Raw genomic sequence first — 15,281 nt, 5'->3', positions numbered from 1 at the left:
TGCATCTTTTAAACCTAACCACATCCTAGTTCACTTTTTTTTTTTTTTTGATTTGTGTGCCTATAAGTTATTTTCAGTTTCTGGAAGACTATAACGACAATGCTTGTTTTGTGGAAGCGGTGGTCTCCAGCAGAGTGGTTGTAACTAGCTGGGCCTCTCGGGTCACTCTCCGTCACCACCGCATATGCGACGCACACACAAAGTAGCACTTTTCTGGCCCCTAAGTATGTGAATGTGTGCATTTGTAAGACACTGGAGTTATGGTTGTAGTGTGACAGGAACACAAACAGCATGGATGCTGCCAATGATTGATGACCACTGGTGGTTACATCAACTTTTATGATATACTACCACCCTCTCAAAAAAAGCATCAACAAAAGAAGCCTCAAGCTCCTGAGTCTTGCAGCCATCGTAGTTTTGGAGTAGCAAACAACACTACTACTACTACTTTGAGAGTCAAATCAAGCACTATAATGACACCATGATTATTGTTTGACCTCTAAGTCTGAATATGTAGGGCGGTCCAAGATTAACTCTGGGTGTAATCCATCCAAGATTATTGCTCTCTGCATCGGGACTGTGTGAGCGGCTGAGACAAGCGTGCTGAACCCTGACCTTAACCTCACACAACACATTTGGGATGAACTAAAATAACATCTTTAAAACAGATTCAAAAATGGATGGATAAAAATCCCCCACAGACACATGAAAATATCTTCCCAGGAAAGACTGGATCATTTCTTCTATGTTCACATCATCTGGGTTGCTGATTGACTAAATACAGCACCAGACATGAGGTTTAGACAGAAGATAATCCTTTATTTTGATGATGACTTGTGGCCCACAAAATCCAGCATTCATGAGATGTGAGTGCTTGTTGCTTCCCGCTGATTCACAATTCAGCGGTGAAGTGTGAGTCCGGTTGTATCCGACCACTCAGACTGTGTTTTTGGACTGTGGCGTGTTACAGCTTGTCCAACACGAAGGTCTCCTCGTTGGGCCGTCCAAGTCAAACAGAACTTGCTTTCTGCTCTCTGCAGGGGTATGGAGGTTTCTAGGAATGTTGTTGAAGTGATCATTTGAAAATGTAAATCATGCCAAGAGAAGAAGAATATCGTAGAAGGGTTGCATAATTCAATTATACTGGGAAATAATGAACATGATCATTCTCTTCACAATCAAATTAATCTGGTTTCCTGTTTTGGGGGATTGATGGTGCTTTTTGAAAGTGACTTGAATTATTTACAGTGTGGATTCCTTTGCTTGTGGGCAATTGTGAAGTTCAACCCATCACAGTTACAGCATTCAATAACTTTAAGTGAAGCGTACGGCCCCAAGACCATTGGTGGGTGGTCTGCAAGAAACCCCAAGAGGTCTGTGAGAAACATGAATTTTGTAGTTCAAACGTCCAAATGCTGTATAGGCATTTTTTTTTTTAAGGATTTTAGTATTGTTAACTTAATTTTTCTGCATCTTGAATTTTTTTTTCAAAAATACTGCTTTAGTGCATTTGACTCGGAATTTTAAATGACTTCTTTGAATTTAACATGTAAGGCCAAATGTTGTGTTTTCTGTTCACGTGGGGTGTATCGCAAGAAAACTGGATTTTTTTATTTTTTATGCGAGGGTTTTGTGCATGCACTTTTTTCCAGTTTATGTGCTACACATGATTTCCCACCTCGGTCTCTGGCCAGTAATGCATATCACATAGCCAGCAACCAAAATGCAAAGATCTGGTAAATTATTAACATTTACAAGTGAACACTTATACTTTTTTTTTGTCCATTAAAATAGTTTTGTGGTAATGAAAGACCAGAAAGCAAACCTGATGGCTGTCATCACCTCACTTTTAAATGTGAGAGCAAAAGGGCAAAAGTGTGTTTGCATGAGTGTGACAATATGGAGACTGTAGTTATGGTGGCGCTGGTGGTAGTAACTCTGTGACCCATTCACATGGTTAATAAAACATTCATAGAAGCAGAGGAATGTTATGGTTTGTGTGTGTGTGTGTGCATAGCAGGAGAATGTGTGTGTGTTCTTCTGACTGTGATGTTGGGCCTCCTGCAGTGACCCCACGGAGTGCACCATTCTGTTAGCAAACAAAGGGTCGGCTGTTCCCCCCCACTCCAACCGTGGACTGTTCCAACGCCGCCGACTGCTCACCGCCGAGCTAACCAAATATTTCTCTTCCTGCTCGGAATTTGTCTCAATAAATAGGTTTATGTTTTGGGGTTTTCTTTCTCCTTCGGCTCTTTTCAACTGAGCGCTCCCGAACACTCAGGTGGCCCCCTAATCTCAGGACTTGCGGTGCTGGACGTGGCGCCTTTTTGAACTGGGACGAGAGCCGCGACATCCTGACTTTTGTGTGGAATAACATCCCAAAGTAAACTTTCTCTGGGAGTATTATTTCATCTTTCATTGACACTTTGCTGTTTCCAATTCATTTTTCTTCACTTGGGCTTTCAAGGCTTTTGGAAAAATATAGAGATGCATTGTGTTAAAAGAGGGAAACACTTTTTTTTTTTTTTTGGCACTACTCAAATCATTAGCCGGACTGATTAGTGATTAAGAAAAACAAATACAAGATATAAACGAGCGTGGATATGCCGATCTGCAGAACTAACGATCGTTCATACTACTTTAGAGGATTATTTAACTCGTAAAATTCATCAAATTCCCAAATAACTGTATATGGAAGTCACATGATTCAGTCGTGAGTGGTGATCAACAACAAGGAGTCCATGCACTAAGCAAGTGTGTCGTGTTTACAGGCGTGATGTGAGCAATGACTGCCGGTGTTGTGTTTACTCTGACGCCCGTGATATTCATTACCGGCTGAGCTGTGTGCTGCCACTTCCTGAACATGTCCCACAGGCCCCGTGACCTCTTCGTACGGGGGCTGCCCTTAAACCCCATTGAGCTTGGGCCAGGATGGAGGAAATTACTCTGTGAGATTGATTGGCTAAATCCTTTAATTATGCCGCTTTCACAATGCGGTTTGTGCCTTTGCTGGTTGTCAAACAACATTATAAAAGGGTCAAGCCGCTTGACAAAGCGACCCGTGTTTTATTGTTTTGATTTATGTGAAGCCTGAGGGTTTTGTTTGTGGGAGGGAACTGCTAAGGTTTCAAACTCAAAACACACAGAGGAATCAGATGGAGTAATTTAACGAGAAAACGATTTGACACTTCATACTTGACTTTTCTCGTATTTTACATGTGGAGGTCTGACAAGGGAGAAACGTGTCATTTTTCCAGTGCAATGTGCTAATTCTGCCTTGTTTTAAGAGAACGTAATATGCCCACCCACATTTAGTACAATATCCTGCTGAGATTTTCACCACGTTTGTTTCTGTTGGGCCAACACATACAGGCTCATTTAAAATAGCTTTCCCTGATGAGACAGCAGAATATGAATTGGGAATATGATGGGAGGGTCTGAAATTCTGCTCCTTGAAGGATTGGCTCTTTACTCTCGTTTGCTTCTGTCGCCGTCATTTAGAGAGGCAGCGTGTGAATTTAGCCTCCAAGCAAAGTCATAATTATAATATTTATTCCCTTGTTTATTGGGGGGGCTCAGCCCTTCAGCCCTCCTGTCGTTCCGCGGCCTCTAATTGGACGTGACCATTGCCGTGGTGAAGTCATAGTTATGGGCTTCAGTCTGTACAAAGCATGCGAGTGACTGAGTGACTGAGTAATTGAAGGTCAGGAAATTAGAGATTGAAAAGAAACATTTTTCAATATTTCCAAGTCTTGTTGAATCAGTTTGATATTTCTTGATTCTGGCAATCGCTGTCACAAAAGCAAACATTTCCATCCACTGAGTTTAAATGAGATCTGTTTTTTCTGGCAGGGTTGCCTACAGAGTAAATGTACAGATTGGCGGTGTCCATTGTTAACCTGAAGAAAAGGTTGCGGACCGGTAAATGTCAGAGCAGCGACTATTCTCACTGAATGAAAATTTCCTGAGAGGAACAAGCAGTGTCTCAGAAATAGGATAGGGGTACGGTGGCAGTCCATAACGTAGCCCTAATTCATACTGTAGCACCGTAAATGATAAATTTGAAAACACAGACTTGATGTCATACTTGGCAACTATACGGGAGCAACAATGTGCCTTGCAGACGATGTGATTCCAGAGGAACTGGAAAAAGGCAAACTTGTTGAATGTTGAACTAAAACACTCTCAGGGAGCTGATGCCATCACTCTTTTCTTCGAAGGTCTGCCCTGGAAAAAGTCATTTGGATCAATTAAGCAATCATTAAAAGAGCATGTGTAAGTGTCAGCGGATCCGGTGATCTCATCAACACATCTTTGTTAAGTGCGTGGCCCCACGTTAGGGAGATAGATTTGTAAAGGCCCAGTAGATTGGGTGGTGAAAGTGTCACGGGTGAGACATGTGGCACACACCACAGGATGTCTGCTCACACCCAGATGTCTCGTGTGCCACACACATCTGATTGTTCCACAGCCACGAGGCCTTCAAATGGAACTCCAAAAGCCTTGTGCGGTGAATCCCGGCTCCACAGAGGATCCGCAACCCCGGGGTAGCTAATGCTGAATGACAGGCAGACGCTGATCAAAGCTACTTCTGGAAGCTCTCCTGTCAACGTTTGGAAGGGGACAGAGTGGGCTTGATAAGTGAGGAGACAAGAGCAGTATGCCCGGTCTGGACCCGGGCCAAGGATCAAGGATCAGACAGCATGACGGGACTTTATTAGCTTCAGCACAGACAATACACCCACCACAGTGGACCTCCGCTATTGCCAGATTATCTCATCTCTCTTTATATGCGAGTGACACAGAGCCACAACCCGCTGGAGTTAGGAGGTGATTAGATGCTTGGATAATAAACGTTTGAGTCGGACTCAAAGTTCGAACCGAAATCTCAACTTTGAATGAACTCGTCAATCAAACAGGAGGTGGTCGATGAGACATTTATTGTCATGTTCACCTTTTTCTAGATATTCAAAGCAGGCAATAGAGTTGCATTACTTACTGAGAGTTGAAATTTAAGATTTCTATGAAAGCTGTTCAAAAGTGCTGAGTAAGCAGTTTTGCACATGTGCCAACTATTAGTCTACCAAGTATAGTTCAACCATGTTTGTATGATTTATTGTGTCAGGGTAGTCATCTTTACTTCAAACTTCATAAATGCAAAAGATACTTCTCTAAGTTGTTACTTTGTAAATGATAAATCTCCAGAAAATATGTATAACAACGTGCCTTTAAGAAAGAAAGAAAGAAAGAAGGATCTCAAAGCCAATTCCAGAACGAATTCTGACTTTGCTTTAAACATGAAGTGAAATGAACACATGCAAAGAACATAGTGTATTTTTCTCCCTTGTTAGCCAAGCTGACTGAAGCCAAGAAAAACTACATTGCCGCCTTTCTCCATACATAGAGGAAATGAAAAAGTAGAAAAAAACCAAAAAATTCTAGTTTAAATCAGTTTGCTGCTCTGACCTCCTTGAGAAGTTTTAGACATATTACAACATTTGTTAAGGCAGGACAATGTTGGTCTTCACCGCAAACACTGATCAAAACACACATTGAGGGCCAAGTTGCTTCGGGGTGTTTACAACCTTAATAGCCAAGTTCTGTCTTGCTTCGGTGCTTCCTGTTTGTTTCCACTACAAAGTTGAGGTGAAGTTGAAGGAAGTGCTTGCTGACCTCTTTGCTCCGTGCCTCAAGGCAGCACCCAACACAGGAGCCTGCAAGAGTATGCAACATGACATACGTACTGTATATGTGTTATCAATAATTACTTACTTACTTACTACTACTACTACTACTGCTAATAATAATAATAATAATAATAATAATAATAATAATAACGCATTCCAATGTTTTTAATTTGTAACACTTGGAAATTCAGCAACAAGCTGGAATTTGTGGATGTTCGGTGCATGAGGCAAAGAAGGACCCATTAAAATTGGGTGTGGATATGGATAAAGGTGCGGATCCTTGTTTTTTAAAGTTGTTGAAAATATTGCTGTCATTTTTTTGGGCATTTGTCAAATGATTTGTAATGCCCCCTACTTTCCATTCATAGGATTGGAGCAAAACCGTGTTGACTACAACTGTTTGAATATATGACCATGCTCAGACATTTTGATGAACACGTTTATAAACAGTTTAATGATTTACTGTGGTGTTGAACGGCATTGCATCATGGTAGGTTGTATTCCTAATCTTATTTACTTCTGAATCTTATAAACATACTTTCTTAGTGATGGATACTATAAGTAATCACTAGCAACTAAGATTCATATGTGCATTTTTATCTTGGTACAAATAATGACTGTTCTTGTAGTTGGGGGGTCATGGGCCAACATGGTTCCATTTAGTGCGTAAACAGGAAACAAAATCATTTCTCAAAGACGTAAAGCCGTGGTTGAAAAAGCCCTTGACCTTTCAGAGCTCCCTCTTTCTTCATCTGAAGGTAAAAGCAATCCAATATCCTGCTTTCCGTCTCTCATCATATCTCAATATATCATTTTGATTTGTGTTTGTATAATTATTTCCCTTCTTTATGGAGCTGGAGATGTAGTTCAGTGTTCTAATATTGCATTTGATCTGGAGCTCTTCAAACGTATGCCCATAAATCTTGAAATGCAAATCACAGGCCCCGAGGATTGCTGTGGTGCCTTGAGGTCTGAGCGCACTTTTGATGGGGTGAGATTCAAAAGCATAATCACGCTTTGGAGGAATGAAAAGTGAAACCATCACCGAGTGGGATCTTCTCTGAAGTGCTTCCGCATGGCTCCTGAGTCCAAAAAGACCCGCCATTGCGTTGCCCTATTGGCCACTGTACGTTCTCCACTCATCCCCTTGTACTCTATGTGTTACAATCTTCCTAAAGCCACCTCGTTAAATCTGCCCCGACTGGCTTGACTGAACCCGATAGCGGTTTAATTTCAAGCTCTGCGTGAAACAATCAAACTTTTGTCTGTCATGTTGGGCCCCCCACAAGCTCGATCCTAGTATAGCTGTAAGAGTCTGCTTGAACAGCATGAAAACACATGTAGCAAGTTGCCGGAGCAGCCTTTGGTCTGACCACAACAGTCGACTTTCGGAAAATGTGGGCAAAAACCCACATGACACCAGAATGTGTTTGGTTGTTCAACATTTGATTTGACCCGAGGTGCAAATGTCTCAATGTGTGTGTCCTATAAGCTCTTTCATCCTGGATCTTGTATTCAGTTGAACGTCTGTGTTTTATTATTGCTCCATTTGAGTCAATCAGCTAGTTTATTATGTTTATTAATATACAGTGATGATATGAGCTGAAGAGGCCGACGTAAGCATCGTTTGGTCTAAGGCCAGAGGGTCCCCCCCTCCCTACTCGTGGCACTCGACCAGCCGAAAGAAATCATCTTATTGTTTTTGTACATTGCACCATTGCTAAATATCTCTTGCTGTCAGTCTGGCCGCAAACTCATTTCAAGCAGCTTGCGGCATTCTGCTATGATTTTGAAACATGGCATGGGTTTATGATGCTTCTTTCTTCTAAAACCTAAAGAGGAAGGAAGTGGACGGCGGTAGATGACAGCTGACTGAAGCAACGCTGTTGGGGGTTCTGATGATTTTTGGAACGCTTGGATGGGAGGTGGTGACTCATCCGCCGCCTTGTCATCTTTTCCAGCTGGGCCTCAGTCCTGAGGAGGTTTTAAAGAACATCATAAGATATAAGAAGAAAATGAGTAAGCGTGACTTCAAGATCCATGTCTTATAACTTGTTTCTTTGCTCGAGAACTCGTGTTTGAGGTCGTTTGTGGGGGATCGTTTGAGTTCCCAGTGGTGCCCTCCGAAGCAACCGTGCCCGGTTTTTGGGCTTTACTGCAGCTCTCCCATGGCCCACAATTAATTTGGATTCCCCAAAACCCATTCCTCTGTGTTTTATGTTCTTTTTATTCTCTTCTGGGGAGTTGCTACTGATCCGAGGAGCTTTATCAGTCTTGCTTGCCTGAAGGGTGATAAAAAAAGAAAAAGAAAAGTGCAGTGTGAGCCATGATTTATTTCAAGTCCTGCTTCTCTTTCTGCTTCATGGGTCATCAGAGCAGGGGGGAGTTGATAAAGCCCTCCAAAAATTCAGTTTCTCCCAGTGGCCGCTCTCACCAGCTGGCAGTCTTGGACTCGGGGAAGAAACGGGCTTTGTGATGGAGGGTGGCCTGCTGAGCCCACTCTAAACACACCCACAGGGCTTCAGGAGAGTGGAGCTGGGAAAAGAGAGGTCGGAGAGAAAACAGAGGCCCCAAAACAGCAGCCAGTGACCCCGGCCTGATGCAAACACTTTTGCTTTTTTGTACTGACACCATCAAGGGGGAGAAATATCCCAGTCGCAAGCTTTGATGGTCCAAAGCGGGATATTCTCTTGAAATAATATAAACTAGAATTAATAGAGCGGATCTCCACCAACGTTGAATTATTTTTAAAAGTGGGGCAAAATCGACTAGGTTTTTAGTTTCCACAATCAGCAGTTAATATTTTTATCCTTTAAAGAATTTCCGTCCAAACAATGCTACATTTTTTGATCTTGAATGTTTAGTCGGGTCTTAAATCACAATATACAGTATATTGTCTATCAGCCCCAAATTATTGCCAGGCTCTGCCCCGAGTGTCAGTCCAGGATTATTTTAGCGCAGCAATCACCCGTTATAGTAAAAAAGAATCTTGCCGTTTGCCTAATTACCTATGACATCAACTGCCGAATGATCCATGATATTCCATGACACGGTTTATCCTGCCAGTCAAGATCAGAGGCGATTTGAGTGACATAATGGAAACTATTAGTTGTGCTTCAACCTCACTGTATTTCTCTTCAACATTATACCAAATATAAGATTCCTTGAAATTCTTATGTTAGAGGAGAAGAAACATCCCCACGATCCCCCTAAGCATTATTTGCCACTCCACACACTCCCGTGTAGTTTATTCCACTCCTCCCGATGGTTTCCATCAACTCCTTACAACCACGCTTAGAAATCAAATAGCATAGAGGCATTTTTTTTTTCAAGCCTCCCTCATTAAAAGGCTTCCTCATTTAAGTTTCCAGCCTGCGTGCACTCTAGGGTTTGAGCTAGTAAACAAGAGAAAGGTCTAAATCAGTGGAAAAAATGTCTCGTGGCGTCATGTGCCATTCATCCTTGCCCAGACATTTTACAATATCACCATTATCAACCTGAGACCGCAAACATAAAAATAATAAAGTGAGGGTAATTTTTTTTTTTGAATACATTGACAATGCAACTTCAGGTGCACCTTATGTATGCAAGTCAAATTGAAACTGAATCAAGTTTGACTTTTTTGCTCTCCTCATGGTTTGTTTTCCTTAATGTATAGTTTAACCCAATGCACTCTATAGATGGAAATTTCCCAAAATAGTCATGTGTACAGACAATGACTCATGATTAGTTCTATCATTGTGTCCTCCAAAGGGTGGAGGATGAATAGTAAATCCCATTTTTCGGGGATTGGAATGGGATTTTATGATCATCCGGGATGACCTCAATCATCCTTCTTCCATTATGGCGTAATGAATGTTTCTCTTTAGCTCCGGCCTTTGTGTAAAAACTCTGTTCCGTCATTTTACTGGATGTTCATGCACTTGTTGGCTATTTGTCACGTTTTGCCACTGACTGCTTAGTTTCATCCTCCAATTACTTTCTCCCCTCCCACTGTCTAGTTGGACATAGGTCTGGATTTTATGGATTTCATGCCCAAATGTTTTTTTTTCCTTTTTAATTCCTGACTTCTTGCATGGCCTTTCGACATGAATTCTCAGTCATAAACCGGATCCGATGTCAACCATTAGGCAGTAAAAGGGATCATATGCATACAGCACATGCTGACGTCTATCATAGTTGAATTAACCCAAATATGTTGACTCTATGCGTAAAGCTCACCTCTCCTTGCCCTTCTATTTGTCATCGTCACCATTACCTAGCGTCCAACTTCTCGACGCTCTGCATGCGAACGTGTCACTGTCTATTAGCCAGGACCCGAGCGAGTGCATATGTTGGACGGAGGCTGTTGAGGAAAGCCCAGGTGAGGCGTTTTCTCACGGTATCCCTCCTGCACGTGCCGCCAGCTCATTAGAGTTTCCAGCCACACGGTCGGCTCTCCACATTGGCACACACACATTCCTGCTCAAGCCATCGAACACCGAGGCGCCAAACCATACAAGACCCTTTTGTGAAAACAGAGCAATAATGTTCTCTAATGTCCTCAGTGTCAGTATGTTGGCATGCAAGGCTATGCACAATCAAAAGGCAATTTAAGAACGCTTTCATCCAAAACTTAGCTGGAGCATTGTTTGAAAGCAAAATGGAAAAAGTTGATGAAACGCGCCTTGTAAGGTGACACACTCCAAGCGGTCATGCCTCAATAGTAGTTTTAGGATTTAGAAAGGTTGATTGATGCCGTCCAATTTTAATGTCCTCGTTCCACGCTGCGAGTTAAATTGACTGGAATATGTCTTTGTACCTTACCAAGAGCGTGACTTAGTTAATATTTACATTTCAACTGTAAAAACTAACTTTTCTGCAGGGATTATGAATATCCCCTCATCGTAACATGACATTTTTAGATGCTAGGGTTTCAAAGGGGACTTAATAGCCAGCAGTGCGAGTCCAACTGACTACAAAAGAAATTTGATTGATCACCTGTGTGGGTGGAATGAAGAAGATGATGAATGTGTCACCTTTACTTCTTTGACGTGTGTGGGAAGATGTCCGAAAATTACGGCACGGTCACACACCCACAACACAAATAGAAATGCATTATAAAGTATGAAAAGAAAACAGTCTTATGAATGTGGAGCATTTTGGTACAGTTTAATATATGTTAAAGGTCAACTTTGTATTTATATACACATGAACTTTTCATAACAAAAGGGGCGAAATATAATCACGTGTAATATTATTGATAAATTATCATTGCGGCTGATGAATATGTGTGCTTCATTAGTATCTTCGTGTGATAATGAAGATGTGAACAATTTTACACATCAGTATGAACACATTTGAAACATTGTGACATCAAGCACAGACACACTCCTGTGCTATTCACATCTCTATCTTGACTGGTCCGTGCCATGGTCATGCTGCCCCTGCTTTGTTCCCCCAAACAACATCTTTAAAGAAAGCCTCTGATGGGCCTATTTGACATGTATTCTTTGGGGAAGAAAATTTAGACCCCTCAGCCCCTGGCCTTGGCCCTCATCTGCAAAGCAACCTCTGGGCAAGGCTGCCACTGTGACTAATGCCCCATAGTCGGGCCTCTGAACCTGTGTGTGTATGTGTGTGTGTGTGCATATGCGTGTGTGTTTGAGTCAGGGAATGAGAGAAAGTGTGACTAATGTCTACAGAATAGTATTTATACATTACGGCACCATTAGTAGTTTTGGCTCCTGGATGGAACAGCAGGGAGTGAGACAAGCATTGTCGTGCTCCCGGTAGCCCCCCCTCACACGTAACCCCAACACACACACACCAAATCCCATCTCTCTGCCATCATCCCTTCAGCCATGTCAAATTAAGTTGAACCACTGAGTTTCAAAGCAACGTTATGTTGCAAAGCGTATGATATTTCACTGCATTATAGACGCTCAAGTTACTTCTGCAGTTTGGGGGCACTTTTTGACTCAACCGCAGAGGGGATCAGACAAATTTAAATCCAGATCCTCGTGCCTGTGAGGCAGACAGTCTAACCGCTTTTGCAGCATGTTGCCCTTGACCACATTGTCTTTATGTGAAAGTTAGACCAAGTTATTTTATAACCGTGGAAATTACAGAAATGACTACAAAGCACCTATATAAGGGGATTGTAAAAAAAAAAAAAATCCTAATGCACACACTGCGTACGTCTAATATTTCTATACCTTTATAGTCTAAATTGGTGACCACAGCTGTTTACATGAATCATCACCAACATATGAAGCGCAATCTCTTTTCATAATGTTTCCAAGTCTAGACAGACCCAGACAAAGAAAATATTACCTTGCAGTCAAGGAAAGGCCTTAATTCATATGTTATTTATATAACACAGAGGAAGTCCCCAGCGGAGTTCCCTAATGGTACCAGCAGATAAACGCTCGGCAAACACAGATAAGCGATAATAACTTGGGGGCGGGGCAGAATACTGATAACAAGCTCATTTCGTCTTATTGACACCAGAACAAATCGTGACATTTTCCTTGGCAAAGATGATAAAAGTCCAAGTGTTGTGTTCAGGATGTTGAGTGAAAGCATCAAGGCCAAGATTTGCCCATCATTGCGAGCAGCATTGGAACAAGTGTGTGTGTGTGTGTGTGTGTGTGTAAGAGAAGCAAGGTGTAAAAATACCACACTGCTCCAAGATAAACCCTCTCTCCCACGGTTTGACATTTACAGAGGCCTGGAGCGTGGGAGTGTGTGAGGGGGTTGCCCTGCCAGTGGGTGCCCGTGGATGTGTGTGTAGGAGGTTTCCCTTCACCTAGTAGAAAAGCTCCATTGATGTTGACTCTGGCTCCTTGCAAGTGCGGACACAAGGTCAGAGGAAAGCTCTTGGCCATTTTCCACATACAAACACTCCAGCGTGTTTGCGTGTTTCCCCGTGTACGGGATTTTCTGGGTGTGACTCATGCGTAATTGAAAAGGGAAATCTGTTTTCTTACGGCTGGACTTTTAGGAGAGAAGCGCACATGGCCCTGTGGAAGCCTTCAAACAGCTCCTCAGCCTCCTTTTCCAGCTGGGCCCTGCCAGCGACCTGTCAGGTCAATAAAATGCGACCTTTGGCGGCAGGTATCCGATAAAGTTCCTCACTTTGCACCGTTACAGCCCTACATGGACGTAATTTACGATGGGCTCCAATAAAGAGCACTTTGTGACAGGCGGGCAAATGGACGAGCAGCCCAGCCGCTGAGCCGCCATGTTCAATGTTCATCACAGTGACAATGACCTACTTGACTAGTGCCATTTCATCATTAATGTCAAACAAATCACTGACTGACATTTGGAGGGGAGGAGAAAAAAAAAAGCTTGGTCAATATTAGTCAGCCATGATAAATAATAAGATGAGCGTGACTCTTCATTGTGTGGTTCTTGGATTTAGGATTCAGTCCCTCGCCTAGTGTGCGGCCATCAAACTAACGTCTCAACTCGAATCCGACACAGATTGATGGCGGCCGTGCAAACACTACTACCGAGCAAGCGGGCCAATGTTGAAGGCGGTGACCCGAAGCAAAGGTTCCGTCGGAGGCTGTCCCGGTTTGAGGTCCCTCTGCCTGCCAGAGTCACATTTTAATCACAAGCATAATTTGAATCTACACTAATGAATACAAATGACTCCCAGGACTCCACCAGACGAGAGTGATAGATCATTATCGCCGCTAACATTCGTAAATCTGACGCCGCTTTTCAATTAGCGGCCCCCGCGGAGATGATCACGGAGGCCCCATGCTCAAATGAAGACAAACGACGGCCCTCGCCACGCCGTGGATCTTCCCTCGCTTCTTTAATAGCTTTCTAATTTTGGAACATCTTTGACGCGACGTGATCTGGCATCTGGGTTTTTTCTTTTCTCCTTCATTCTGAGAGGTTGACGAGAAAGTCACATAATAGAAAGCAGGTGTTAATCAACCTTACTCGGATGTGACACGCAATTCAAGAGGGAGTTTGACAAAGAGAAGATCGTCCTTGCCACTCAATGACACGGAGCATTCACTTCACAAAATATTTCAACATTTGACATACTAGAATTATAAATAGATATGTAATTTTTCACAATGACTGCCACAAATCTGGAACCATTTGCTTTTTTGTAAAGTCCTGCTGCCTTTACTTTTGTCTCCAGAAAGTGAAAGTTGGTGCATATTTAATTACTTTACTAATTGTTGAATAGTATATGCCATATTTAATGCATATCTACGATTAGTCCATTCTAATTATTGCAAAACCATTGTATGGGTGTAAAGGAATCCAAATCGTGCAACTCTGTCACCGTCCAACTTCATTTAAGTTCATATTTTGACTGTCTGGGGTTAGTTTGTGTTGTTTAAGTCCGAGTGTAATATGAGAAACCACTTACAGTCTACCACAGAAAAACCTGAGCTAAAGCAACTGACTTCAGAGTGAACATGCAAGAGGAGACCAAAAATCATCATTGGTTTCCTTTGACAAGTGTGTGGTTTGTTGATGGAGAGGGATGAATGGCTTCTCTGTGTCTCCGTCAGTGGGGTGTCATCACAGACGAGCCCGTCGGGGTCACGAGTGCCCTGCGCGCTTATGACTGTCAGCCCTCTTCAGCCGAGCAGTGGGTGGGAGGGGGTCATCTCCAAAATCTTATCTTAACCCAGAAAAGTCTGGTCAAGGTCCTTGAGTTTGTGCAAAGACAGACGGAATGAAAAGAAAATATGGATTTGGTGACAGCCTTTATGGGCTTCCTTTTGATCTTACACATCAAGCACACTAACTTGAAGAGTTCTCTCATCTGCTCAGAGACAGAAAAAAGTGTCACGTTCGATTTTATCCGTTTAAATTCATTCAAGATGAATGGGCGATGCAGTTTTAAATACTTGCAGGAAATAATACTTTACAGACCACATGCAGGATCCTGTTCACCTTATGGACGATGAAAACAGGCTGGCTTCAACCCAGCAAGATGTTTGTTTTAAGTTGAGCAAATATAGCGGAACTAAAGTCAAACGTTTTGAGCTCAGTGAGCATTTTTTAAGAATTAACCACAAAAATGACGTATGCACTTGAGATAGGATTTGTGAAAGTTCTCAAAATGCTTACAAAATGTGAATCAATTCCATTTTCAGTAATGATTGTCCCTATTATGGTTTCAGATGAGCTGGAGCTAATCCAAGTGGGATTTCGGCGAAGGGGCAATGTACAGCCTGGACGGATCGCCAGCCAATCACAAGGCAAGTTTATAATTTTAAAGTCATTATTACTTACAGTTGATATAAAAAGTATAAAGAAACAATTCAAGAGGGGAATTGCATTAGGGATATGGCTGTGTTGAGAATTAACCAATCACTTTAAATTCATGTTAAAATAAATATGGTTATGAACAAAGCCACATAGGACAGTATGAATTTTTTTGGTCTCATTTTTGTATATCTTAAGAACCCGGCATTCAAACAGGGGTGTGTAGACTTTTTCTATTCACTATTTATAATCACCCACCAAAAGCGCCAAAGGCAATTATGATGCCATTCTGTTGTGTTTGCCAAAAATCCTTCATGGGTGCAAAAGTTTAAGCATTATATCCCAAACCTTTAATTGGAGAAG

The 15,281-nt window shown here is 42.2% G+C and overlaps 1 protein-coding gene across 2 annotated transcripts in view; it reads left to right on the top strand.

Annotated features, from left to right (window-relative positions):
- mapk8a (mitogen-activated protein kinase 8a) overlaps nucleotides 1-15,281 on the top strand; it is a 45,171-nt gene that overhangs the window by 786 nt on the left and 29,104 nt on the right. For both annotated transcript variants that reach the window (XM_088385402.1, XM_088385401.1), the window contains exon 2: nucleotides 14,834-14,911. The gene's annotated coding sequence lies outside the window, so the exon portion shown is untranslated. The remainder of the gene's footprint in view (nucleotides 1-14,833; nucleotides 14,912-15,281) is intronic.

The sequence above is a fragment of the Syngnathus floridae genome, chromosome 9, assembly GCF_059516105.1.
Source record: "Syngnathus floridae isolate MCC-2025c chromosome 9, RoL_Sflo_1.0, whole genome shotgun sequence".
Classification (NCBI taxonomy): domain Eukaryota; kingdom Metazoa; phylum Chordata; class Actinopteri; order Syngnathiformes; family Syngnathidae; genus Syngnathus; species Syngnathus floridae.
The sequence above is the reverse complement of the archived record's forward strand: the minus strand, read 5'-3'. Positions and strand labels throughout refer to the sequence as shown.